The 13,238-nt window shown below is 38.8% G+C and overlaps 1 protein-coding gene across 3 annotated transcripts in view; it reads left to right on the top strand.

Moving 5' to 3' along the window:
• Positions 1-13,238, top strand: part of ATF7IP (activating transcription factor 7 interacting protein) — a 53,741-nt gene that overhangs the window by 1,748 nt on the left and 38,755 nt on the right. The window contains exon 1 of one of the 3 annotated variants that reach the window (XM_073644178.1): positions 7,688-8,012. The exons of the other annotated variants lie outside the window; for them this stretch is intronic. The gene's annotated coding sequence lies outside the window, so the exon portion shown is untranslated. Of the gene's footprint in view, positions 1-7,687; positions 8,013-13,238 lie in introns of those variants that run through there. 3 annotated transcript variants of the gene reach the window in all.

Genomic DNA, 13,238 nt, shown 5'->3' with positions numbered 1-13,238 from the left:
GGTCATAGGGAGCAGAATAAAATTATACCTTGATATCTGTGATCTGATGTCTTATTCCAGGGAAATCCACTTTTTTATTACTATGTGAATGAGCTGTTCTGGACTATAGGCTGGACACTGATCTGCCTCCAGAGCTTTTTACATGAAGGAGGAGTTACCAGTGTGATGTGTAATGGCCGCTCTCTGCTCCCTGCAGGGCTGTGTGTGATTATACCGGACACATCTGCTTGTTCCTCTCAGCTTCCATCTCACAGGCAGACAGGGCTGCAATATAGCAGAGTTGTGAGAGCTGCAGCAAATGTGTATTTTTAATGAGACAAAGTTCAGTACTACAGTTCTGTGTTAATGTCTCACACTAACCTAGTTTTATTAACAATTATCTCTGGAGGCAGAATAAAATGATACCTTGATAGCTGCGATCTGTGACCTACATGGCCATAAAGACGGCTGAGGAAGGGTTCATCCTAAAGGACAGATTCCCGCACCCCTACAAAACTGTTCTATGCCACTGGGAATTGGAGCCGTTTTCCACCTAGTTCTCCAAAAATATATATAAAGAAGGATGCATGCTGTGCGCTGAGACGACAAAAGATTGGAAATAAGGAGGATATTACAAGACTGTCCAATACCAATCAGACATATTGGCCATGGGCGTTGGGCACACTTGTGCAAGCTTAACAATTAAATTAGCCCAGTAGTCAGGTGATCACATGACCACTGGTTGGCACCACACCCAAAATTTTTGTAGAACCTTTACATGATTAGTTCAGAAACTTTTTTTTTTTTGCCATGTCTGGGCTTCCTGGAAAGAGGTGATGCTTGTTAAATTTAGTTCTGTAAATGTTTTAGACTTTATTCTCCACCAGTCTCTTGGTGATAGGTAATGTATAAATGGAGACAAACACCATTATTATTTTCAGGAATTGTTCACAACAAATTATCTTTCAAGACATAGAAAAACCATATGGGCCTGCAGGTTTCTCTACTGTACCATCCTGTACTCAATGAGAGTGGACAAGGGAAGAAAGAAATAAAGACTACTCTGAAAAGACCAGATATGTATCTGCTGATTCATAGAATTAGTATGCCTTTGATTATATTTACCCTTCATGGTAAATTTAGCAGGTGCAACCAGAAGTAGGAGTCCGATTTCTATCAATGTGCTTCCCCTACCTGCTGCTAACACATGTTGTACAGCCACTGCATGGTGAGGCCATCAGCAGTAGGAGAGACTCCCGCGCCGAGTGGGTGGCTCAGTAGCTTGGGGGATGGGGGGCAATTGGATCACAGTACCCCCTATTTTCTAGTTTGGTAAGCTGACTGTGATTTCGAAAGCTGTTTTCTGAATTGGGAAGACCCATCTGGATCCCATCCCTGGGTACAACCAAATGTTTAAATGCACTAATCTGGTTGCCTAACAGAATTTTCCTGCTTTAAGATGGAGAAACATGTAAAATCCAGGTATTTGCTCATGCCATGAATGTGTGTCTTCAAGCTTTGGAAACCTTCAAATTGGTTGTGCATTTAAAAGGAACCCGTCACTTGGCTTTGGACCGCTTATTCACTTGTATGTCATACAGCTCGGGTTTAGTGTTCCATGTACGCCCATGTTAGAACTTTGTATTCTGCATTATGGCGTAAAAGAGCTCTTAGGTTACCTGAGAAGAGCCTGGGATTCTCGTCCCGCGGCATTAAGGGTATTTGCAGTGTGCAGATGCAGTTAGGAACTGGGCACTTGCATCCCTGCATGCTGATGGCTCAGTGTCCCAAAGCTTAGTGATGGGTTCTACTTGATAAACCGCTGCACTTGATCTTCAAAAATGGACCAATAAGAACAAAACTCTACAGTGAAGACCTGTGACCAGAACATAAGGAAGGAAACAGGAGAACTGTTAAGGATACTGAATAGTGCTTGCTCCAGTACACAAAAGCTTAATTACAAAAATGGTGCGCCCATCGTTCAGTAAGCACACCTCTGTGGGCAGATGACTAGGCTATAGTTTTATTCTTCTGCCCTATGGAAATCTAGAAGATCGAAACCAGTACCAGTGACTATATGGCTATTGCTGGGGCTGGGTCATGGCTGTAAGCATGTTTTTGGCACATTTTTACTCCCACCCCCACTTATTTGAATGGGTCAAAAATGCTGCAAAATTGGAATGTGCTGCACACTTGAAAAATGCTGCATTTTCTCCTTGGGGAAGGTAGGGGGGGGGTGTGGTAGAAACGCTGTGTGTGAACAAGCCCTTAAGCTAACAGTTTACAGAATGATCTTTAACAGCTGCACATGTTGGGACAATGTTTTGTTAAGGTGCGGTAGAATCTGGAGAAAATGTGGGCACCAGTTAGATTGTTATAAATTTGCTATAACTTTCTTTGGGTAAAGTCTTACAAAATGACCAAAAGGCCATGGTGGTCTTGTGATTGTTTAACAAATGGTAACTTGTTTTTGTGAGGAACAACACATGGTCATTTTGTATTGGCTGCACAGTTTTGAAGATGGAATAATTATTTTCCTGCAACAACAAATTAATTGCTTAACAATTTGAAAACTGCAGAATCTTTTTGGCTTTACTCGTATTGTTTCCATTAGGCCGGATTAACACAAGTGTATTGTAAAAATCCAGGCCTGATTAGCGCTTTTAGTTCATGTCATTTGTCTGTCAGATTCCTATATGGGTGGTTTCACAAAGTTATTTTTATTTGTACTTAATTTTGTCACTTGCTGCCAGATACTAGCTGTAAATTGACTGGTACACATTAAACATTTCTTTACCCTTGTACTGCTTTGTGGGTAACTTTAAATTGTTTGAAATCACAGCCTTCTCTTGGATTCTTTTTTTTTTAACTATAGGCAGTTTCTTATAGATTGATCTATGGGGACAGGGGAAAAAAACTAAAACCTTGTGACACTCGCTAATGAATAACAAGATGTTTCTGAATTTATTTTTCTAGATTTTCAAATCTGCCCGTATAAGCAAAGGTCTCAAACATTTAATTATTTGCAATGCGCCTTTTTAAACATTTTCTCCTGTTTAATTTTTAACGATTAAAATATTGCCAGTGCATTTGTCATCGGTAGCCCCTTATTGTACCTAATTTTGCGATCTACATAAGATTGCAGCTTCCAGTTTCTAATCTCATGAAGCACTCTTGTGTGCCATTGCTGTGACCTTGAAAGAAAACGGACTTGCTGCAGCCAGCCATGCCTCTTTATGCATGCCCTTAGATCTGCTGCAAGAACAGCACTGCAAGGGTGTTTGGGATCCTGGGAAGCCAAGCTTCTGCTAATGAAAAAACATTGGGGGAAGGGTGGCTGGAATGCAGGAGGTGGAGCTGTAATTTTCCAGTGAGTCACCTCACAAGGCACAAAAGAGCTGCTGTTAGCAAGCACCAGATCCTCAGCCACAACCAGTAGAATTCAGCTGCAATAGATTTAGAGGCTTTTATTCATTTCCATAATCTGTCTTCTGCTGCAAGTTACATGACATTTGTTTTTTCTACAAATCTTTCCCTAGATGTCAGAATTTCTTTTCTCCATGTTACCTACACTAAGCATACGAACATGCAAAAAATCAATCTTTTTACTTTTTTTACCCTTCTGTAATTGAATAATTGTATAACGTTTTATAAATTTAGTGCAGGAAATGAAGACTATTGTAAAAGTTGTCCATAGATGTGAAGATTTTGCACACCAATTAATCGTGAACGGCTGTCTTTACAGGCAATTTTTAGATTTGTTTTTCCAAATTAGGTACCACTAATGCAAGGGTATGCAGCTGTTAGTCCCCTGCAAATTGTAAATTAAACCGCAATCTCTTACAGCCGTGTTGTAGCCGCTCTGGCCATACCCTAGAGGCATTAGAAACCTGAGGGCCTTTTACATGGGATGATTATCTAGAAAGTTTGCACTCATCAGTGAGAATTTGCTCATTTGTGGTTGATGGAATTTTTAATAATAGTGCGATATCCCCTTGTGTGAACAAGCATCTGCAAGTCATTAGTGGAGAAGATGGGAAGGAAGGCAAAAAGATCGAACTTACAGAAAACGTTATTGTTACAATGCTTATCTTCTCAATGTTAATGGATCACTGAAATGTTGATCAGCTTTTGCGTAAAAGTACTCCAGGCTTTTTCTTTTTAAGATTTATTTTCACAAATGGCAGATTTTTGTTGCAGACATTACTTTAAACTTGAAAATCTGTTTCTGATTATTTTTTTCCCTTTTGTATTCAATTTGGGAATTCAACATATAATTCACATAAACTTGTTAACAATGATCACGTTTTTTTGTGAAAATTAAAGTTATCATTTTTGCTATCAATTTGGGTAGCAATGCGCTTTAAAGGAATGCTATTGGATTAGAGATTTTTTTTTTTTCCCCCAAAACTGCATGGTCCATACATTGCTTTTCTTCACTACACCCCTCACTGCTCCAGCACCATCCATGTACATCCTCCTTGCAGGCAACAACCTTGTGCCATTTACATTACAGGCAGGATGCCAGGTAATCTGTGGCATTTGTTCCTAGCATACTCTTTTGTTGTGACTCCATTGCACATTACCACACCTCGCTTCTGCAGCAAAGCAATGGTTAATTATTTAACCTCCTCTAAACATACTGTCCACTATGGCACCACAATAAGAACAGCAAATTCCAGCATTAAAATGGTGCAAGATAAAATATCAAGATCATCTTTATTACCACATTAAAAAAAGTAAAAAATGCACAAGAGTGGGAACAGGCGAGAATGGGAGGCGGCCTGATCAGAGTATGGAATAAACTACAAAAATAATATGTACAAATCATATAAGTGTTAAGGCAGCTGCCTGATCGCTTTAGGATTTTGGTAATGTAAGTTCTTACCATCAATGTATATGCATATGTATCCTGACCACTTTAGATTATATAGTGTTATGCCTCCAATGGATGAACTTATGTAATTTGTTCCTTACTCTGATCAGACTGCCTCCCGTTCTTTTGTTCCCACCCTTGTGCATTTCCATATAGGCATTAAATGGTTAATTCCTCCTGGTTCTGTTGCTATACAGCTGTTTCTGATGAGCTCATCAAGGTCTGCTATACTCAATACTTTCCTTTGCTGCCCAGATAGCGGTTCCTAATGTTTCGGCCATGGTTCCTGGTATCTTTCTTTGTGTGCTTGCTTGTCATCAACAGCACAACTCTTCATACTGTTCCATCCACCAGCTGTTCCTTTGGATGGTGCTGTAAACCGCCTCCTTTGTAATTCTATGATTTATGGTGCTTGTGGAACTACACCTCTACCTGCCTCCTGGCTTGTTCTGGCTAGGTTTCATACTATGCCTGGTACTACTCCCGATTCTGATCAGGCCCTGGCTACTCTCCTGTCCTATAACCACATTCTGCATGTCTTGTGGCCATGATCTTGTTCCACCTTCCTGTCATCACTTCACAGTCCTATTCCAAGCTCCATATCCTGTTTTAGTTCCAATCCTGTCGTCTTTGCTGCGTTCATCTACCAGCTGCTGACAATTCTGTGGATTGTGATCAGAGTATCTCACTGTAGTATAGTCCATAACACCTTCTAAGGGTTACGAGTAACAGTAGATCCTTTGTTTCTTTATCATGCTAGCCAGGCTAAAACTGGTTGCCGCCACAAGGATATGTTATCCAGGTCATAAAGAGAATCACACCTTTATTGTGTTAGACCCATTTTTTAAAACACTCAATAAGAAATGTGGCCTAAATTGTGACCCCCCCCCCCCCGCGACATTTGGTTTAAGTTCTTGGATCAGAAAGTGCATTTACAGTAAAATATGGCGGCTGGGAATAATTGGGTGGCTGTTAAATAGCCTGTTTAGCAGGCCAACCGCACTTTTGTGCACAGAGGACTATTGTTGACGAAATCCTTTTGTGCCCATAGAAGACCATTGTTCGTAATGGTTGACCTTTCAACCTAATGAGCATTTTGCTCATGCGTCAAGTGATCTAGCATGTTGTAGGGTGTAAATGCACCCTTAAGCCCACCACCACCATAGACGTTAGACTATTGTTAAACGAACCTACCAATATTGATGGTTTAGACAGACACTTAAGTGTGTATGGGCCCAGGACAATTGATTGTCATGGGGGCGTTAAGAATCCAACATGTCCAATCTTTGGACTGTCGATCCTGTTAGTTCCCCAGGAGATAAGCTGCTATCTGACATATCTGGTGGCAGGGCTCATACAGAACACAAGCGAACGATCACTGTGTATGGGAGAGCTAGCCGAGATGGCTGCCTTCTAAGCCATTCTTCGTCCAACAACCCATCTAATGTGTGTGACTGGCTTACTCAACTGATGGCTGATGTTCACAATCCAATCTAAAGAGGTCCCAAATGTATCTAACCTTAACCTGTGCTTTAATAAATTTTGCACAAATATTATAAAAAAAAATAAATACAAATTTATACTTTTTTTGATAAAAAAAAAAAGTTTTACTCGATTGGCGATGAAATCTAAAACCTGGTGATGTCTTTGGCTCAGTTTGGGGGGAGGGAAACTTCAGTTTCTCAATTAGGCCAGTTTTCTGACACATGAAAATATCTTTTTTTTGTTTTGTTTTTTCTTTCAGTATACTGGATACATTTTTGGTCTGTATGTCAGTTTTTACAATCCTTGTTACATCTGTTTTTCTCGTATAATAGAAAAAAAAAAATCTTGCCTTCTCCTACCCATTAAATAGTAAAGTCCATACAGCAAATGAATTACATCCATGTGCAAATATCCCCCCACAGCACCCACTGTACCATTTACTTAGATTTCTGAGTTTGATCTGCAAAACTGATCAAAGTAGGTCATGTATATCCAGAAGAAAAAAAATCTGCTTACCAAAGAACAGCATATGGAAAAAACGCATTCATTGTAATGGGTCCATGATCTGGGCGCAAAAATAACAGCTGCGTGAAAGCGCCCTTTCATTTTTAGGAAAGTATGATGATGTCTGATGACGTTATGAGCGGCACAAGGACTAGCACTCTTCTTTTCACCGACCCCCGCGTTGCAAATCAGTGAAGGTTAGTGTGAATACGTTCCTGACATACAACTGTGCATATTTCACATTCTGCACTCTTAAGACCATTGGATACAAATCTTGGAGGTATGTGGGTAGTTAAATGGAGTGCCATCCAGAACTGGCAGAAATTGATTTAGCTAGGAGATGTCTAAAAGCCTACCAAGTTGTAAAAAAACCTCTTTCTACAGGAGTGTATTTGATGCTTTTATTTTATTTTTTTAGTAGGTTTTAGAAGAAAACTTTCAAATTTATTTTTTTCTTTGTTAGTAAAGGAGGCCAAGTATGTCCAACAGCACTTGCTAATATGAAGGCACAAGTTTTCTTTCCTTGTGCTGCAGTATTATTCCATGTTTACCCAAAGTGCCACAATCCTCACAAAATCGGCATTTAATAAAGTGTAGGTTTTGTTCTATTTCTGGAATTTGAAGAATAGATCAGATTTTTGCTTTTGAGGTTTGTTATTTTTCATTTTGTATATTCCCACAGGTCTAGTTTTATTTAGCTTTAGATTTTTATTGGCCAGTATGAGAAGCGTGCTACTCCTGCCTTGATCATGTCCTGTTTGTCTTTTTCTGCGAGAGATTAGTTGAGTCTGCTGGTGCTGCTGTGTGTGGTGTAGGAGGGGCCTCGCTGAACACATTTGCTGCAGTACTCTTAGTTGGCAAGCACAGAAAAGCAGTACAAAGAGTCCAGACCATAGTAACTACACGCTCAGTCTCTTCTACAGCTTCTTCTCTGCTATGTTTTTATATTTTTGCTATTGGTTTTGCATTCTATGTAGAAGGTTCTTACATTGCAATGTGGATCAGTCATTTTATTAATGTTAAATATAGCATGACTGTATTTGTTTCTTGATATATATATTTTTTTGTAAGTTAATGTGTAGTGTTTGTAATAGTGAGTACATGTGCGTTTGCAACTTGGCGGCGTGTCCAAAAAGTGAAGATTGCTTCGCGGGCGTTGTTTTTCCAGGTAAGGCAGTTTATTTTGGTCTTTTATTGTGAAATTCTGCAAGTGCACATCTTTATGATAAAGCTGCTAAAACTAACCACTTTATCTTAAAGCCGCAAGGTTGATGTCCAGACTGAGACTGAAGGTGATTAATGTATTTGGGGGAGTGGCAAACCTTTTGAATGAGGAGTAATTCTGCCAAAGCGCCACCCACAGGGGACTTGTTCTACTGTGTGTATGAATAGATTTAAATATGTATGCACATAATCATTATATAGAACATGTATATAGTTTGTGCTGTATTGGTAAAACTGCTAAGATTAATTTGGCATCAGGTGGTTTGACATCTTTGCTGTGACATGAAACTACCCCGTTTGTATCCCTTCATAGTAAAGATGTAAGACTTGTGGTACAAAGTTATTGTTGCCTTAGTACCCAAATAGCCTAAAACATGCTAAGCATTTTCTAGTGTAGTGATTTAAATAAAGTGTCTGTATTATTTGCAGCAATCACGGCAATAACTTTCTATTTGTTTACTCATGGTCCTGTACTTATTATCTCTTGCTGTTGCAGCACACTCTAGTGTCTATGTTCTGTATTGTTCCTTTCACTATTCTTTTCCTTGTTGGAGTAGAAATGTAGGTTTATATTCAAGCGAACTTCTTTTTCTCATGGGTCTAATATCTTATCTTTGTTTTTTCATTCTACTTTTTGTAAACAAGCATTTGTTCTTTTTGCTTTTTTCTCCCTTTTCTCATTTTGAATGTGATGTCATTGGAACATTTTCTATTTAGGTATAGGTACAATTATGTTAAAGGTGCACTTCATACATTTTTTTTGCAATTCATATTAAAGTGATGAAATTGATTTAAAAGAAATGGTGTTGATAGTAAATTTGATACCAAATTCTGTATTTATTAATATCCAAGCTACTTTTTGTAACTCTTAAACCAGTGATGTTTGTTTTAATAACTATGTTTAACTGTGCAATAATCTGGTCACAGAGCAATTCATGGGGACACTGGCTACTCAGTGTTTAACATTCGCCCGATCAATGACCAAGGGTTGCATTTGCTTAACCTTTTTGAGATTCAGATTTCATGGAGCAGATGATCTTTCCTTGTCTTGGAAAAAAAGGATGCATGGTATTGTACTGATGGCATTTACCATTCTTCATTATTTGCCAAAATTTGCAAGATCCTGAAAGCTCAAATAATGCCTGATCTTGTAATAGACATTAGATTTTGGATTTCTGATCTCCTTGTGAATAGTCCATGATGAAAAGTGCAAGAAAACTAAGCTGAGGATAAAGGCAGTCAGAACAGTCAGTTGTAGATTTTTTGCAAGCAATAAGAATAATTTTATTTCTATAGCACCAACATATTTTACAGCACTTTATAATTTCGAGGGTACATGTATAAACCATATCGTACATTAGTTACACAATTTACAATTCATTAATAAGCAAGAGTGAGGTCCTGCTAGCAAGTTTACAATCTATAAGGAAATGTGAGTCGATCAAAAGGTAAAATGTGCTTGATGCTTAGGGCCTGTGCACACGTTGCAGATTTGTTGCTTTTTTTTTGTGCAGATGCGTCACAAAACCGTAAGGGTTTCCTGATGCCAGGAAAGTGAATGAGAATCCTGAAGTCTCATGTACACATTGCTTATTTGTGCCTCGCAGATTAAAATCTACAGCATGTCAGTTCTGTGTCAGACTAATGAGTGGGGAAAATCTGCACCAAAAACGCATGTAAAAAACGTGCCTATTTTAAGCTAGGTGTTTCCTTCCAAGAGATGCAGAAATTTCTGCACCAAATACTTAACATGTGCACATACCCTTATAGCCTAGCCATCTTTATATTATTATATGGGTATACAAGGAGAGCTACATGAACCCATCATGAGCCAGTCCAGTGTTTGTATGTGTACATAGATAAAATACTACTGTGAGATCAGTTAACCATCTAGCCTGACCTTTCCTTTTAAAGTGTATCTGTCGTTTCAGAATGTTGCAGAATGTATGTGTCTGCCTCTAACACTTCCCCTCCTCCCACCTCCATAGACTCTTATAAACAGAAACTGCTATCTCCTATCTCTGTAATGAAAAAAAATCTGTCTTCACTGAATACAGAGTTTTATTGATGCATTGAGAAGGAAGATCAGTCCGGGAGGAGAAAGAAGCATATATTACTGATACCATATATTAGAAAGTTTCTTATTGTCATGTGCACAATTTATGAAAAAATGTAAATGATGGTAACTGTTTAAGCCATTGTCAAAAAATTACCTGTTATGTTTGAGTTACGTTTTTGTGTTGCATGCATATTCACAATGAACTTTGCCCATGCTCATTATATACTTTGATCCAAATAAGAGTTTGACCATTGTGGCTATGTACAGGTGTTTCCTATTATAGGAAATCAGTCTAAAAATAAGCCCCAATGGCCAGTGTGAGAATTGTAAGATTTCTATATATTTTTTTTATAATTTCAGATTATGATTTTGATAAAAAAATATTAAATTTCATTTTTACGCAAAGCCCTTTATTTAAATAATTTTTGGATGATGGCTACCCTTCAGCCTTGCATGCCTGGATGAGCATGTATGTTTGTTACATTGGGAACTATAGGTACCTGACCGTAGCAGATCTTTGCTTTTTCAGACATTTTTTGTTTGGCAAAAATAGGAGGCCCAAAATGTTAGCTGATTCCGATCTGCTGAGCTGGCTGATGAAGGTGTCATCAATGTGTACAAATTGTGATCGTCCATTTACATTGTCTGCCCTGTTTAGGAGTTTGGTGGCATGTTTTCCTCCAGCTGTCAATTATTGTCAGACAATTTTGGCCATTGTGACATGACATTTTACTTTTTTCATTTGCTGCCGAATGAGAACTATAATTTCTTTATCAGTGTAACTGTTTGAAGATTTTTTTCCTGGATTTAGATTCTTCTAGCGATATTGGTAATACAATCCACATAATTCACTTAATCACTTGTACAACACACTGGAATACTAAATATTGCGGTGTATGATGATATGCTTGCATTCTGCCAGGGCGTAAAGTTTGCTGTACACTTACTATATGGACAGATGTATTGGGACACCTTCACATTACATTATAGGTGATTTTATGACATTTGACTTTGAAGGACCAAACATTATATTTGCACATTTCAAGTAGGTAATTTTCTCCTGGCATTCTCCAATCCCAGACTCCTCAATCGGCTGCCAGATAGACGCATGTGATCCGTCCCTCAACAGAACACGTTTCCACTGCTCCAGAGTCCAATGGTTGCATCCCACGCTTGGCATTGAGCTTGGTGATGAAAGACTTTCCCGCAACTGCTCATCCTTGGAAACCCTTGCCATGAAGCTCCCGATGCACACGTTTTTGTTCTAATGTTGATGCCAGAGGAAGTTTGGACTCTGCAGTTACGAGTCAGCAAAACAATGGCAACTTTTATCCTCTCGTACGCGGTGACCCCGCTCTCTAACTTTCCCTGATCTGCTATTTCGTGGACCATTAATGGGTGGGTGATTAATGTGGAACTGGTCTACTTTTTACCACTTTTGTGGTGAGGAAAAGTCCTGCAGGATCCTTAAAATATTACGATTTGTGTTAAATGATGAAGAAGCTCTTTAAAAGGGAATGTGTTATCAGAAAATTACCTATTGTTTAAATCTTGGTTTTGTGTTAAAAATAAATTGCCAAAACTTAAAAAAAAATACATCTATTTCATTGCAATCTTTATTAAAAAGTAAAACTAGTAATCTTGCAATTTTCACACTGGCCACTGGGGCTATCTTGGCTTATACTTGCTGACATAGGAAGAGTTTACAGCAGTTTCTTTCAGTCATTGTAATCCTGCCTCTGCCGATAACCTCTGTATACAGCTGATCACAGGATCCATCAAGCACAACAGGTGATGTCACCGTTGACCCTGCTTCCCTCCCTTCACAATGACCTTTCTAAAAAGGGCTGGATGATTTCCTCAGTAGACATAACCTTATGGGTTATAGTTAAATTGGCGACAAAATGTTCAATTGGGGGAGGAAGGTTGAACTTGATGGACCTAGGTCCTTATTCAACCTATGTAACATTCTCATTATATGCTTCAATACAAAAATTGGGTCTGAGCCTGTACAATGTGGTTGATGATCAAGTGAATTTTCTGAGGCACTAAAAAGTTGATCTGGGAAAAAAAGCCTTAGTGACCAGTGTGTAAACTGCAAGATTTCTCATTTTTGTTTTTAGAAAAAAAAATATGGAAAAGATAACTTTGCCAAAAGTAAAATAAATAAAATAAAAAAAAATGTATTTAACAGAGACCTGATTTAAACAATAGATCATTTTTTCTGATGACTCATTCCCTATTAGGGCAGTTACCATTGTAAAAGGGAATCTATCAGATGGTGTATGCCTACCAAACAATCTACCGTACCCGGTGGGGGACTTTATAGACGTTTTCACTTTTATACCCGTGTGGCTGCTGATAATGTATGCAATAAGTTTTTATTTGAGCAAGTGGTTGGATACCCGTCCCAGATCAGGTAAGTGCTCCAGGTGTCCACATTTCATGGCGCCCCTGTCTTGGCCTTTATGGGTAGCTGCATGGGTGTGTGTGTGTTTGTGATCTGTACTGAAATCTCATGCATGCACCGTATGACCCTAATCTGGCGCATGTGCCACTTATAGGCTGGGTCTGCCCTCTGAGTACTTGTCAGCTCATTCACATAAAAAATATATTTATTTTTCTCTATTCTTTGATAAAGTATCAAATTCTTTGATTGTGACCCCACAGGTTTGTTTGAAAATGTCTCCTCCCTGGTGCCATAGATGGCTCAGTAGGCATACATAATCTGACATACTCTTTTAAACGTTTCAGAAGGAGCTATTGCAGTGGCCAGATGAGCAGCGGTCCTACTACAGTGGCATACCTGATGTTCTTTTCCGTCTGAGCTTTCCGGTCTCTTGGGCTCCTGCATTTATTCAGCACAGTGGCGTCACTTTACAGCTTCTTATTATTACTGTGGGAACTTTGCAGCAGATGCTCACTTCATCACTGTTATAATACTGTAGTTTATAATGTCCTCAAAATAGAGGTGAACGGGTATGCTGCAGTTTTTGTCCTAGTGATCTGTGAGGGTCTGTGTATCTGTAGCCCCACCAACACTTTTTCTGATGTCTGTGATGTAAACAGACTGAAACATGTGCAACATTTACTTAAAGGCATTTTCTTCCG

The sequence above is a fragment of the Phyllobates terribilis genome, unplaced genomic scaffold (genome assembly GCF_046119375.1).
Source record: "Phyllobates terribilis strain yellow unplaced genomic scaffold, ASM4611937v1 Scaffold_8__6_contigs__length_399053987, whole genome shotgun sequence".
Classification (NCBI taxonomy): domain Eukaryota; kingdom Metazoa; phylum Chordata; class Amphibia; order Anura; family Dendrobatidae; genus Phyllobates; species Phyllobates terribilis.
Note: the sequence above shows the minus strand (reverse complement) of the source record. Positions and strands in the feature narration are given on the sequence as shown.